This window comes from Rattus norvegicus, chromosome 4 (genome assembly GCF_036323735.1).
Source record: "Rattus norvegicus strain BN/NHsdMcwi chromosome 4, GRCr8, whole genome shotgun sequence".
Taxonomy (NCBI): domain Eukaryota; kingdom Metazoa; phylum Chordata; class Mammalia; order Rodentia; family Muridae; genus Rattus; species Rattus norvegicus.
Window position 1 is genome coordinate 168,598,408 of NC_086022.1, and position 15,575 is coordinate 168,613,982.

At 45.7% G+C, this 15,575-nt stretch overlaps 2 protein-coding genes across 3 annotated transcripts in view; both read left to right on the plus strand.

The window, feature by feature from the left end:
• Nucleotides 1–15,575, plus strand: part of Etv6 (ETS variant transcription factor 6) — a 239,413-nt gene that overhangs the window by 18,003 nt on the left and 205,835 nt on the right. The gene's annotated exons all lie outside the window — the stretch shown is intronic.
• The window catches only part of LOC134486852 (keratin-associated protein 5-5-like), a 61,146-nt gene continuing 45,571 nt past the window's right edge, over nucleotides 1–15,575 (plus strand). Inside the window, exon 1 of the mRNA XM_063286989.1 lies at nucleotides 1–15,575. This exon is cut by the window's right edge and continues 45,571 nt beyond it. The gene's annotated coding sequence lies outside the window, so the exon portion shown is untranslated.

Consider the following 15,575-nt stretch of genomic DNA (forward strand, 5'->3'; position numbering starts at 1 on the left):
AGGTCCCCATACTGCTTCTCTTCATCTGTCAGTCTGCTCAGGGAGTCTGGGTTGCCTTGTCTCTCTCTCTCATGGATGCAGATGAGGTCCTTGCACCCAGTCAGCTGGCAGAACGTGCTGTTTGGCCACTTGGAGAGAAGGGAATTCTAGACCCATGTGCAGATGCGAAAGTGCATACTTCAGAAGCTGCCAGGGTAGAGGGGTGACTCCTGAGGGCAGGAGGACACTGTCTTGGTACCCCTCATGCTTTGACAGTGTGGTGCTGTCAAGGTTCTTGTCGTAGGCATTACTGAAAGCCTGGCTCAGTCTTCTCTCCACTTTCACCCTCATCCAACACAGTGGCCATGCAGCAGGGAGATCCAGGGCGCAGCAAGGTGGGACCTATCATTTGTTCCCAATAGTAAGGCACAGCCTCACCCTGAGACTACCTCTGTTTGATACTGTGGAAATTTGCCATCCTTGTTCTAACAACAAACTTTTAAACTTTTGAACTTTCGTGACTGGAATTGATACAGATTCTCTTGACATTGCTTTAAAATTAATCTGCCATGGAGGGGAGTTCAGGGCTTTTTTTTTTTTAGTTAACATGTCTTATTGTAAGATTTTTCACTCATTTATGTCATTGGACTTTGGTGTCTTGCTTGCTTCCCCAACCCTGCTCTCTCAGTTTTCCTCCCTGCTCTTGTTGGTCCCCTCCTGCCCCAAATAGCCCCTCTTCTGTTTTCATATATATGTCATAGATATAGATAACACTCTATCTATCTATCTATCTATCTATCTATCTATCTATCTATCTATCTATCTATCTATCTATCTAGATTCTGCATATGAGAGAAGAAAGGTAACATTTGCTTGGTAGGACCCCTTTCTTTTTCTTTGGCTTGGGTGGACCCTGTTTGTCATTAGCCGCTGAATACAAAGAGAATATCAAGTGTCCTATTCTGCTCAGGAAGGCCGCCCTCCTGTCTGACCCCAGCAAGAGTTAACTCTGTATTTAGGCTCTGGATTGCCCTTCTTTCTCCTTCCTTCAGCCTCAGTTCCAGCTGTCTTCTGCATGACACCAACTACCAGAGATGCCACCTGTGCCAAGGGTCTTCCCTGGATCGCCTCCTTTATGCTCCTGGGCTGGTGTTGAGAAGGTAGTTAGTGGGTTTTTCTTTTCTTTGCAGCGAGTGGCAGGATACTTAAGCCTCATGCTTCACGGCAGAATCTGAGATCAGGAAGGAACCCACCCCTATGTCATAATTGTACAATTGCCCAACCAGGTAAATACACGTATCACGCACACACCACACGCACAAATGCACCACAGACACACAGACACAGACACAGACACACAGACACAGACACACACACACACACACCACAAACCCACCGTACACACAAATGCACCACAAACACACACACACACACACACACACACACACGCTACAAACCCACCACACACACAAATGCAACATACACACAGCATATATATATATATACACACACACATACATAACACACATACATACATACATAGATACATACATACATACTACACACTACTCACACACACAAATGCCTGCCTCTATACTAAATATCATTGCACAATTGCCCAACTCAGTATGCTACTTCTGGTAAACACCACACACACACACACACACACACACACACACACACACACACACACACACACAGATACTGGAGGGATCCTCTCGCTATACAGCCTGCAGTTGCCAGCCTCAGATTGTCTTTGTAAGTAGCTAGTAAGTCTGGTCTAGAAGTGAGGGGTGTGGATGGACTTTTCTGGTTTGTATAAGGGTCAGGCTGTGGAGCCTCCGGTGCAGTGGGATGGTTACTAGTGATTCCCAGGCTGCCACTGCCTTCCTTCCCATCTATCTCCCATGGCACAGCACTTCCTTCTGTCTCTATTATTAGCTTGCTTAGCTTTTACCATTCAGCTCCCCAAGTCTTCCCATTCTTTCTCTCCTCCCACTTTAGCCCTTCAACTCCCCTCATCTCTCAGGAGCCACCTCTCATGCTCTGTGCCTGCTGGAGCCTTTCTTTCCCTTGTTAATAAAAATAATCTTGTTTAGCCTTCTTTCATGGTGCATCAGCCTCTGGCCCGTCTCCTGTGGCTGTAAACCGTCAAAGCAGAAAGTGCCCAGGTGGGTTTCTCCAAAACGAGAGTCTGCAGCACCCCCGAGGCCTTCTGTGTCAGCAGCCATTCACTGTCCTGCCACCTTCTTGTCCCTTCTGCGAGTGGAAGGTTCTGACCCAGTCACATGCCTTTCTAAAATGACGTCATCCTACCCAAATGATGTCATCCCACCTTGTGCATTCACTGTTTTCTCTTTCCTGCTGAACTCCTTTTTCTATGGGAGTCCAGCAATTCTCTCCCTCATTATCTTTGATCGCCTGACTTTGATAAGTGGACATAATCGTGAGTATTGTATATCAAGCATGCCTTTTCCAAACAAGGAGGTTTTTTTTCTTCTTCTTCTTCTTTTTTTTTTTTTGGTGGACAGCTTTTAGTACCATAATAAATTATCATACTTGAGAAAAGGTTCGTGTGAATTATTTTTTTGTTACCGTGACCATTTACAAGTTACTGTTTTCTTTGCAGCTGACTTTGTCACATGACTCTTACTTGGTTTTGGTGAGAAATGCAGTTTTAACTTCCGTACCTGTCTTCCAAAATCATGGCTTTTGGAACTGATGGTTGAATTTTTCACAGTTAATCATTTGTAGGTGTTCAAATTTTGTTGTTTTGTTTTTGTTTTAAGACAACGGTGTCAATGTGAGTTCCTGGCTGGTCTGGGACTTGGTATGTAGACTAGCTGCAGTCTTCCTACCTCTGTCTCTCGAATGCTTCGGGATTACAGGCATGCGCCGTGAATCCCTGCTTTGTAGGATTCTTTTACCTCCAGTGCTTGGGATCAAACTTAGAGCTTGAGTGTGGTAGGTATTAACCATGGGCTTCTAGAGATCTCATGTTCCCGATGGGTTACTATGGATTCTTCTCATGTTATGACAGAGTTTATCATGTGTGCTGGCCCGATTTAAGTAGTAAAACAGCATTTCTGGACATCAGCTTCCCTTGTCACACTTTTCCTGAGGTAACCAGTCTCTGATTCTCCATTACTCATTGATGTAGTGTACCCTGCTCTCTGAGTACATGGAGAGAGATGGCGGAAAGTTGCTTCAGCATGCTGTCCTTTTAGGAATGGAAACAGAATGGGAGAGAAGAGTTAGAGAAGATGGCTTTTAGGATCAGTTTTAAGACCAAGGCAGATACATTCTAGTTCCCTTTGGTAAATGAGAAACAACCACTGAGAGACATTTAAATGACTAGGTGAATGGTCTTACATAACAGGTGGCAATTCTGTAAGCTTTACACGTAGACATTTGCCGTGTAGGGTTTTTAAAATACTCCTTTCTGAGTCTCATCATTTGCAATGACGAGCCACAATTGTTTTATTAAAACTATATATAACTTGCTTGCTCGCTCTGTCTGTCTGTCTGCCTATGTATGTATGTATGTATGTATGTATGTATGTATGTATCTATCTATCTATCTATCTATCTATCTATCTATCTATCTATCTATCTATCTATCTATCTTGGAGACAGGGACTCTCTATGTATTTTTTGCTGTCTTTAGAACTTAAGGTGTAGGCCAGGCTGGCCTCAAACTTACAAAGATCCTTCTGTCTCTGCCTCTTGAGTATTGTGATTAAAGCCATATACCACCAAAAAGCCTGGCACTATATATATCATATATATATTGTATATATCATATACGATATATATGATATATGATATATATGATATATACAATATATATATGATATACGATATATCATATATACAGTATATATCGTATATATAATATGTTATTAACACTATATTAATATATATTAATAGGTATAAACTTTAATCGATAACTAGTGGCTATATTAATAGATAGTTGGGTAGGCGAGAGACGTCATTTTTTCCTTGTTGGCCTGGCTCTGAAACAGCGATGGAGCTGGACAACTGATGCTGCACTGTTGCTTTCTCTTTCATAGGGGAGAGGTAGGTCTTTCCCCAGTTAACACCTTAAAAGGAGATGAGGAGAGAGCTGCTGGTGTAGTGGGACAATTCCAGGCTCTTTCTGCAGCAACTCTGGACTCATCAGCGTAGACTTGGGAGGAGGAAACTAGGGTTCTAAGTCAGGCACCACGATGTCTGCATGTAATTCTATCACTCAGGAGGCAGGAGCAGGTGAATATTTGCAAGCTGGAGGCCAGATCTAGTGGGCAGTCTCAGAACCGCCAGGCTGCCTAGTGAGACCCAGTTTCAAAAGAAGTTGGGGTTCCAGATGAACTGTTTCTGAAGGGCTCTGCCTAGGAGCTTTTTATAAGGGGGTCAGGGTGACGGCCCATTTACGTCACCTCTTGGATCAGTGCTAGGCTGGCTGTAGAGCGCATTGGGGTTCCTGCCCCATTGGTGAAGGGCTGTCTACACGTAGTCTCATGACCTCTGTCTAACCAGTTCTGACTGCTGCGTGCTTGTAATTTACAAGATAATTATTACAATAACAGGATTTAGTCATTTGCAGCTGAGTTTTGAGGAATTTCACACCCAACGCCCGAGCAGCTCACTTCATCAGTGTGTGCGGGGTTCCATGGCACAATTACTCTGTCCAAACTAGAACCCACTTTTTCTGACGTGACCAGCTCATTGATTTGAGTTCAGTAATCTTTAATTGGGATTGTGATTTCAGAATTACAGATCAGTTCAAACTATGTTACCTTTCTTTTTCTTTCCTCTTCCTCCTCTTCCTCTTCTTCTTCTTCCTCCTCCTCTTCCTCTTCTTCCTCCTCCTCTTCTTCCTTCTCTTCCTTTTCCTCCTCTTCCTCCTCCTCCTCTCCCTCCCCCCCACCCCGTGACCCCTTCTTCTTTGGAGGCAGGATCTAACTCTGTAGCCCGGGCTGGCTTCAGACATTCCTGATTCAGCTTCCCAGGTGTGGAGATTACAGGTCTACCAATCATATGACTCTTCTCGGCAAGCTGATTGAATGGACCCATGTTTCAGTTACTATTTATGGTTCACGTAAAGACAACCACAAGTCAGCCATTTCTATGCGAAGTGTTTCGATCGTTTTTTTTTTTTTTAAACTTAAGATGGTGAAGTAGGAAATACAATGTTTATACAATCATACTCACTTCTCTGCCCTGGCACCTGCCTGCTGGGAGCCATTCAAAGCTCATTTTAGGGTGACATACGAGTTCTGACCTCATGACTGTTCTGTTTGCTCCTTTGACAAATGTGATCACGAGGCCTTTTAACGGTGTACTCTGACTGGGGGAGTAAACCAACTTCCAACCAAACCGAGTCAACCCCTCAATCCTATTAAGCAGAAAATGCCCCAACGCCAGTATATGAAAATGCTTTTCTAGGATGAGCACAAACCATTTCGTCCTCCAAATAAAATCTATCTGCTCGCACTTGGATTGTTCAAAGGCAGATGGTAAGCAATTGAAACGGAGAGGCAAGCTGGCAGAAGGAAAAATAAAACCACGAATATCTGTACATGAAGGTGATCTACGCTCTTGCCAACCCCCCTGCAACTTCGTTAGCACAACAGTGTAGCAGTTATAAGTAGCATGGGAACTCAGACTCATATGGCTAATACAATCGTCCTCTGTTAATGGGGTGAAACAAAGCCTGCGTGTAAATATACAGTGCTGTTCACCCAAATGCAGAGCTAAAAGAGTTGAAGGCGTTATTGGCTGTAGAGCCCGAGCTCTATGCTCTCTGAGGCAGATAGCTACCTTATTGACACCTCTGCTCCCCGCTCCACCTTAATAGTGGGGCCACTGGTTTAATACTTGGCTTTGTCCAGGTACCAAGTCTTCCAAGAAAAAGAACCATGCAGCAGTTTGCAGCTTCTGATTGGCGTCACTGTGTCCTGGGGTTGTGAAAAGGAAGGTGGTGACCAGCATATTAGAGCCATCGCTGTGTGTGGGGGGCCCTGCATTGAATGCCAGGAGTGACCGAGATTGCCATGTGACTTTGGTGGGAAGGCCGCATGATGCAGAAGACCCTAGGACATCCCTCAGCCTTGTCACGGGATGGCCTTCCAGTCTCTGAAAATCCCACACTTCTTCTTAACCTTGAACTTGAGCATTCAGGGGCAGAAGGGCAAAGGGGGAGCTGGGTTCAGTGGAGGCTGGGTGTTTAGTTGCAGCAAGGCCATCTGTGGCCCAGTGGTGCCAAACTGTGGTGCTCTGAGGGTGTGTGAACCAGGGCGTCGATCCAGACTGCGGAAGGGGCAGCTCACAGAGCAGGTGGGTGTGGTGGAGGAGGAGGGGATTTGGTGGCAGGATGTGAGATGAGTTGACTCGGCTGGAAACCAGTCTGGGGATGTCCACAAGGAATAAAAGGAGAAGATCACAGAGAGGGGCCTTCTGCAGGGGAGAATTGACTGCAGGCTGGAACTGAAGAAAGGTTTGGGCTTCCACAAGCAGTCACTTGTGGGAAAATATACTCCAGAGGCCTAGCAAAGGCTGTAGAAAGGGAGGGGCGTGTGTGTCAGTTTTCAACACCTGGAAAGAGACTTTCAGTGAGGGATCACCTACATCGGGTTTTGATTGCTTCTGTCTTGATCATCTCAATTGGTGTTGGAAGACCCACCTTGAAAATGGCTGGTACCGTTCCTGGGCTTTAGACCCTGGACTTCGTAAGGGGGGGAGAGAGAGAGAGAGAGAGAGAGAGAGAGAGAGAGAGAGAGAGAGAGAGAGAGAGAGAGAGAGAGAGAGAGAGAGCGCGAGCTGAGCACTAAGCACGGGTGCATTTGTTCCTCTCTGTCCTCGACTGTGGTTGTGAGGTACCAACAATCCCAAGCTCCTGCTGCCATGGCTTCCCAGCATCCTGGGATTGTGAGCTAAAATAAACCCCTTCTCTCCTAAATCGCTTTATGCCAGTGTATTTTGTCACCACCACACAAAGGAAACCAAAGCAAGGGGGGTCGTGGAAAGGAGAAGTCTTACGTAAAGAAAGGTGAGAGGATCAGGCCTAACCTTTTGGACTTCAAAAGGTCATTCAGAGTTCCTATGTGAAGTATCCTTGAAGTCCTGATTAAAGAAAGTATGCTGTTGGGCGGATGCATTCCTTCAGGAACCCCATACCTCTAAATAGTATAATTGTAAGTCCATAATCACTGGTCACTTTCCTCATCGGGGAGCGTGTCTCGCCCGTACCTCTTACCATGTTTTCTTGGGGAGTGGGGAGCTAATGGGCCTGTTTGATCTTGGCTAATGACGCCAGTGACTCATGTGTAGAATAGATGGTTTCTTTCCTTCTTTCCATTCACACTCAGATCCAGGGAGTTTAAGGGACAGGACTTAGATGAGTTGAGCATTTGCTCTAAGCAGGTATATTTCTACTAACTAGTGCCAGACTTCCACAGACAGTTTGTCCCAGAGCAGTGTCTCCTCACTCGCTGCCTTTCTCGAAAGTACTTAAGAGTGATGCATATTGGACACATCGCTTGGCCTGTACCTTGGGGACAGGCAGACTACCCCTGCAAACAATGCACGGAATTCAGCTAACAATAAAGAACAGCTTGTGCGCGTGGCCAGATCACTTGCTTCCTTCCTGTCCTGCCTGGGTTTTTGAGAAGTTCTTGCTTATGAATTCCACAGGCTCTGGGACACAGCCTATAATCTGCCAGAGGATGTTCAGATGGCTGTGTGGAGGAAGAGGGAAAGCAGGGATTCTGAGCCAGGGAGCAGATGGCTGGCCTATGACCTGGGAAGGGACGCTTCATCTCCGAAAATTAAAATGCGGCTGTTTACCCCCTTTACACGGAGTTTTCCTTCAGGGGTGCCCAGTCTCCAAGGTGGAAAATTCTAGAACTGATACTTCCCTCGAGGGTAGACGCACAACTTCATGTGTCGCTTTCTGTGAGGCTCTGCAAAAAGAACCTGAGAATTTTCTCTGCTCAGCCCCGTGTGTGACCCTTCCCAACTGTGCAGTGTGGTCAGAGCCCAGGGGATTTTGTGGGTTTGTTTTTGGTGTTTCCCTGTCGTGACCCAATTGTTCAGTCTGGCGTTTGAGAGACAGCTGTTTTCTGAACTTCTTTTCAAGGAAAGCTTGTCCTCTGGCTGGGTCGGAGGGGACCTGGAGGAGTAGAGGTGTCTGATGCTTATGAGGCCTGTTTCTGAATCAACCAATGCTCGCTTCCCTAAGGGAAGACAGGTACTTGTTGATCACCTGGTGGTGGTTATAGCCCCAGTCATTGTTTATTGAAGATACTTAACGTGCTGTGCTTTGGGTTGGCAGAGCTGGCCCTTCATCAGCCCCGGGGACAAGCTAATCCTCTAATGTGCATATATTTGTAACCAGTTGTATATGTAGCCAACAAATTGATTGGGTCTCATTCTCCAACCTGTGAAAGTTTATTATCACAAGCAGGGGGAACAATGAGGGGAAGGGGAAGATTGACAGTGTAGTTTAAAGATAGGTGTGTGAGTGTGTGTTGTGTACTCAAGTGTGTGTGTGTGTGTGTGTTTTATAGATAGGTGTGTGTGTGTTTTATAGATAGGTGTGTGAGTGTGTGTGTGTGTCTGTGTGCGCATGTGTGTGCACATGTGTGTCTCTGAGGAACATTTTCTACATGTACGTGCAGAAGTGAGAGGTAAATGCGGAATCCTTTATGTGATCCTGTCAGATCAAGATCCCTTTTGGTTTTGTGTGTATAACCACAAAATTGGACATAAAACTAATATTCCATATATATTTGTTGAAAGAACGAGCGTGTCTAAAACAGATCGTGTGAATCAGTGTTATGGTTAATGGGGTGAAGGGGCTTGCTGTGTGAGCCTCAAGGCCTGAGTTCAATCCCCAGAAGCCATGTGAAGGAGGAAGGGAAGAGCCAACTCCACACCATTGCCCTCTGCCCTCCAGATGTGTACACGAGGCTCTCCTCCACGCACGTGTGCGCACATACATACATGTGCGCGAGTACACACACGCACACACGCACACACGCACGCACACATGCACGCACACACATGCACACACACACACCACAGACACACACTACACACACAGACACACACACACATCATATACACACACAGACAAAAACACACACCACATACCACACACACACACACACACACACCACATACCACACACACACACACACACACACACACACACACCAAATTGCGTGCCCCTCTGAGACTGATGCTGGGCTCCAGGATTCAGCTGAACTGTTGGCAAGGGTGATGCCTGTTTGCAGCAAGGCCAGCTAGAGTGGGGGACTTTAGACGTTTTCTTCTGCAGGGAGAACAGAGGGCAGTTTTCAAATTTCCCTTGTGTCTTCAGATTCTTGGGTCGTGTGTGAGAGGCACTGGGGTGGTTCTCAGACTGAGTTTCTGCTCGTTGTTAAGTCCTTTGATCAGGACTACAGCAGAACTAAAACTCTGCTTCCTGCTCCAAGTAGTAGTAGAACTTACAGATCTTTGTGTGTGTGTGTGTGTGTGTGTGTGTGTGTGTGTGTATGAGCATTCATACATCCGTGCTGCCTTTGGCCTGTTTTGTCAGCCCTACGCAGAGATCTACACAGAGACTGCTTCTTTAGCAGGTATAAGGCTGTTATTCTGAATCCTCCTGGTATTGTGGACCAGAATGTAGCCAGAAGAGCATGAGCCGTGCAGAGTAGCCTAGTGACGCAGATTGGTTGGACAAACACTCAAGGAATCCCTGTGAGATGCTAGGTATTGAAATTAGCAGTGTCACTTTGACAACTACTTGACACAAACAAGTTTCTTCTGGAGGGAAGAAACCTTGGTTAGGGCCTGGGGTTTTCAGAAGTGTCAGTCCATCATGGTAGGAACTGTGTGGCAGGCCAGAGCAGCTTGGATTGCTATAACTGAGAGCCAAGGAGCAAGGATGTGGGGCTACCTACTTCTGTTTCCCCCTCTTCCATTCTGTCAGGGCCCACGGCCTGTGGGATGTTGCTGCCTGAATCCAGGATGGGCTTTCTCTTCAAGTTGATGCTCCCTAGAGGGGCAGCCTCACAGGTGCACCCAGAGGTGTGCTGAGGTGTCTTCCAGGTGCTTCTGAGCACCGCCAGCTCACAATCAAGATTAGCCATGGCACAAGGGGGCATGAAGGGCCTCTGACTTAAGAGGCTGGCTGTGGACCATGGACAAGCTCTTGCCGTTGGCCCTCAGGGAAGTCATGAGACTTCGCCTTTCATGGAGCTTCCTGTTTTTTACCTGCAAAATGAGGATGGTAACACCAAAGTGTCTAGGCCAAGAGCCTCCACCAAACTCTATGCGGCAGGCATCTGTGTATTCCAGGGTAGCGTCCCCTCCTATGGTTTCTGCTGTGGTCTTTCCCTCCATTTTTCGGGCCTCATTTACCTGTGCCAGAATCTACGCCAGTGTACACCATGCCCTCACCATCCAGTTAACCAAGAAGGGCTTTGAATGGCCAAGTAACGTACCTGTCACATTGTTATTTCAAGGACTCAGTCAAGGAAACAAATATGAAAGGGAAGGTGTTTAGAGGTCCTTTGAGGATATCCTGGCACAGCCAATCCCGGCCTTAATGTCAGTGTGATGACTTTTGCTCATGGCTACTGTGTCTCCTGCCCCAGGGAATAAAATCTACTGAGGGCAGGGAAGATGTCCAAGCGTTTGTCTGGAGCTCGGTACAGTCGGGGCATGGTTTCATTAGTGACCAAAGCTCCCGGGAGTTGTTTCACGCCTGCCTTCTGCAGTTCACGGGGTGGTACCTTCTTCCTCCTGGCTCTCTGTCCCCCTGCAGAGAGAATTGTTTCTGACTGTCTTAGGATTGCTTTTTCTGTTCTGACTATATCGTGTTCATTTGAAAAGAATGCTATACATCATTGTACTGGGGGATCCCCAGAGAAAGAGAACCGGTAAATTTTATGCACGTGTTAATTCATACACCAGTTAATTAATTAAGATGTATTAGCTCACATGACTGTGGAGGAGGAGGGGAATGTGTCCTGTGATCTTCTGCTGTCTTCAGGCAGGAGCCCCAGGAAAGCCTGTGGTATAATTCAGTCACAGTCTAAAGGCCCGGTTACTCAGGTTGCTGGGGAGGAGCAGAGGAGATGAGCTATCGCACTCAGACTATGGAGCAGGAGGGGAAAAGGCCATAACTGATGGATTCTCCCTTTTTCTGCTTCACGTTTTCCAAGCCTCAGAGGACTAGTTCATGCTGTCCTCACGAGGAAGGGTACCACTCCTGAATCTACAGCTTCAAATACTAAGACTACCTAGAAACAGCCTCAGAGAAGAATTCTGAGATAATAGGAACCTCGTGATCCAGGAAAGAGTATACGAGAAATTAACACAGGTATTAATGTCACCTGAGTCGAAAGCAGTGCTCTGACTTTTGTGTGTGTGTGTGTGTGTGTGTGTGTGTGTGTGTGTGTGTGTACATATGTATATGTGCACACTCATATAGGAGTAAGACCTTTAAAACAATCTGAATGTACAGGAAGGAAAGATCTAGCATAAACACCAGTTTTTTTTTCTTACCCAAGTCTTTGACTCTGTTGGAATAAAAGGTGGGTAAGTTGTGTGTGGTTTTCTTGTTAGAGTTAGAGTTCTTTATGAATGAGTGAAGGATTGAATGAAGAAAAACATGACTTTTCCCTACAGGTTCTTTTTCTCCCTCATTCCCCTAGACCAGGAGACACTCATTTTCTCCTCTTCTGGACAGACTTGTTACCAAGTTCACGTGTAGCATGTTAAATGGCCTTGGCGCTTCTCAAGTCTATAAATAGGTACTTTTTAAAAATGGGGCCACTGTGGGACCCAGCTATTCTTGTCACTCTCTTTTCTCTTCCCATGGGGAAATGGCACATTTAGAAAGAGTGCGTGATGCTGGATGCTTTGTCTCTGTCACAGGCCTCCTATCAAAGCGAGAGTAACGCTCAGACTTGCTTGTTGTTTTGGGCGGGCTTTTCTGTTGTTTTGTTTTTTGTTTTTGTCAACATGACACAAGCCAGTGCCATTTGATAAGAGAGAATCTCAATTAAGAAAATGTTCTCATCAGATCAGCCTCTAGGCAGGCCTGTGGGGCATTTTCCCCGTTTGACTGAGGCAGGAGAGCTCAGCTTACTGCAAGTGGTACCATTGCCAAGCCGGGGGTCCTGGGGTGTTGAAGCAGCACTTCCCCATGGCCTTTGTTTAGCTTCTGCCTACTGATTCTTGCCCACTTGAGTCAAGTTCTGTTGGTGTCTCTGAAGGATGTGCTCAAGTGACTGTAACCTGTCAACCAAATAAACCCTTTGTCTTCAGGTTGGTCAGTGTTTTATCACAGCAGTGGGAAGCAGACTAAGCTCCAACAAGCAGACCACGTACTGCTGGTCTCCATCATTCTGGCACACACACCTCTTCACTGCCGTTCTCAAGCATCCCTGCGCGTCTTTGATGTTAGCGCAGTGCTGTTAGCATGGCTGAGCGTCAAACCTCGCTGTGCCCTTTGTTAAACTGTTTCCCAGTGTCTTCGGGTTTATTTGAAAAGTTGAGAGATGAGCCTTCCAGTTCCCTGGCTGTAAGGGCATTTCGACCTTTGAAAGGATGCAGGTGAAGTTTTAATCTTTCATACCTTTCTTCCAAGGAACATTCAGGTCATCTCCGTTATGACTTAAAATACCTGGCACTGCCTTGGTTCTTAGTAGAAATAAAGAACTTACATTTTAAGAGGCAGCCCATCAACCTAATTCAAACATATCATTTGCCCTTGTTGGGGTTTCGTTTATGTTTCCATTGGAGACGGGGGTCTCATGTAGCCCAGGCTGGCCTTGAATGTAGCTGAGGATGACATTGAACTTCTGAATCTCTTCAGCACTACTGCCTGAGTGCTGGAATTAGAGGTGTTTACTTCTGTGACTAGTTTATGTAGTAGTACTGGGATCATGCATTCTAGGCAAGCGCTCTGAATTAGCTACATATTCAACCCATTTCTGTACTTGTGTGTGTGTGTGTGTGTGTGTGTGTGTGTGTGTGTGTGTGTGTATTTGTGTGAACCACAGTAGGTACATATGGAGTTCAGTAGCCCAGGCTGGCCTCCATTTCATAGTAGCTCATCTGTCTCAGCCTTCCAAATTCTGGGATTATAATCATGAACCACCTCACCCAATAAGCGTTTTTTTGTCCTCTGTGTCTGCCCCATTCCCCTGCGCCCTTTCTGAGCTGCTCCTGGTAAAGGATTTTTGCTTGTTTGTTTTTTGGCTAAGAACCTTTCCCTCCCTTTGTGCAGCCCCTGACTTCGCCCTCCAAGGTCCGTATTGCATGCCCAGTCAGGGCAGGAAGTACTCTGGGTTGATATTCTTTCAGCCAGTGATGAACTTCCTCCATTGAGGACTTGTTTAAGGGGAAGAGCCCACAGCAAAGTGCTTGTTGAAGCCATAACCTATCCCTGTCTCACCTTCCTACAGCTGAGAGAGATCTGCTTAGAACCTAATTAGAGCATTTCCCAGTGGTGCTGATGGGCTCCCCCCCCTACGCTTGACCACATCTATACTCATCCCACCTACAGCAGACACTTGCTCATGCAGGGGATGGCCAGAGAGAAGGCACCCACCCCTTCCCCTTAAGGCTCCTTTAAGTGTTTCTCTCTTTCTCCCTGCTGCAATCTTTGTTTGTTCTCCTTTTGTGATGTCCTTTAAAGCCTGTGAGAGCTGGGGATGTAGCTGAACTATACAGCACTTGCAAACCATCTTGGGGCTCTGGGTTCGATTCTCAGTGCTTCAGCAACACAAGGCAAACAACAGCACAGATTACTTTTGGATCCTGACGTAGATAATGTGGGAAATTGGGCTACTTTAAAGCCACTGTGGTCTGGTCAGTGCTTCCTGGTGGCATTGGCAAAGAGATCCTGGTGGGAGATCCTTTCCAGCATCCCATGGAAATGAATTTCTTCCTATTAAACATGGCTGCTGTCCCCACCATGTACCCTACTGTGTATGTAGGTGTTAAAGATGCCCATTTGTCACCGTCTGGCCTCTGTAGCAGCGGGAACACCCTGTAGCCCATTAGGTGTATTTGCTTTTTTTGTGGTTAGCGTGTATATGGAGTGGTATGCGTGGTCCCACTTTCTTTGTTCTCACTTATCTGAACGATTTGCCTTCTCTAGCTTTCCAGCAAGCATGGATGAAGTTAAAGCTAACTATTTATACTTTCTGAAATGTCATGCTGTTTCTCCTGTGCTTGGTTTTGTTTGTTTGTTTTGGTTATGTATCCTGTGGGATGCTGGGAAACGCAGGAGGTATGAGTGGAAGCTTCGGATTATGGTGCTCCATTCTACCCGAGGACAAAGGACCCAATAAGCAAATCTTTGGTGCATATTTTTGATAGTACTCTTTTTTTCTTTTCTTTTCTTTTTTTCGGAGCTGGGGACCGAACCCAGGGCCTTGCGCTTGCTAGGCAAGCGCTCTACCACTGAGCTAAATCCCCAACCCATGGTGCATATTTTTAATTTACATTCCTTGTAGCAGCTAATTATTTTCCTTTAAAGTATAATTCAACTAAGATAAAAAGTTTAAACTCACTAGTTTAGCAACTGAATTTACCTAGGTTTTTTTTGTGACCCTAGACTGTGACCAGTTTTTGGCTCCGATGACTGTTCCACCAGATCACATGACTTTCTCATTAATTTGTGGTCCAAGGCTGGAGAGAGGAAGGGAACATGCGTGTCTTGGGAATTCTTTTTAAGTGTGACTTTTACTTTCTGTCCCCTTTGCATCTCAGGAAACTTAAGAGCAGACTGTGGGCCCGAATTTAGAGTTTGTTTTCCTAGAAATGTCACTAGACTATAAACTCAGAAACAGTAAACTCAGAAACAGATTGCCCCAAGAAAAATTCCCTAACGAGTTGTTATTTCTCCTCTTATGTCACCTTTTCTCTTGTAAGATTATGTCTCAGAACATAACTTCACAGTGTCCTCAAACTTCCTGGCTAGAAACAGTCTCTTAGGAAGGGAGTTGATAATTAATTCAATGAATACACATTACCTCGTGGACAGACTAAAGGACAGACATCTGTCAGAGTCAGAAGTGGTCCGTAGATGTTGTTGGGCTTGCATGTAGGGAGGTTTGGGAATGATTTGACAAATCACTTTTACTGGGGCTTCTGTTAATGCAAAATGACCTTGTTTACACAACACCACTGTTAGCTCTTTCAACAACTAGACAGTAACAGCAGGTGACAACTGGGTTTTCTTATCAGCAGATAGTTCAGTTCTAACAATCCATGGTATCTCATATATGGTGCTTTTTGATAAGTCAAATAAGCATCTAGTTTTATTATTCTTAAGAAAAGGTTTTATTTAGTGTGTGCTTTGTGTATGTGTACCGTGGGAATGGGGAGAGAATGAATGAATAAATGAATGAGTGAATAGATGAATGATAGGGACCCCTGTGTGTTGTTGTTTGCTTTTGGAGGTTAGAAAACAAATTTTATGGCCAAAATGTTCTCTTTCCACTAAAAAAAAATATATTAGTAATCTGTCTCCCGCCTCCCTTCCTTCCCTGCCTCCCTCCCCATGTATG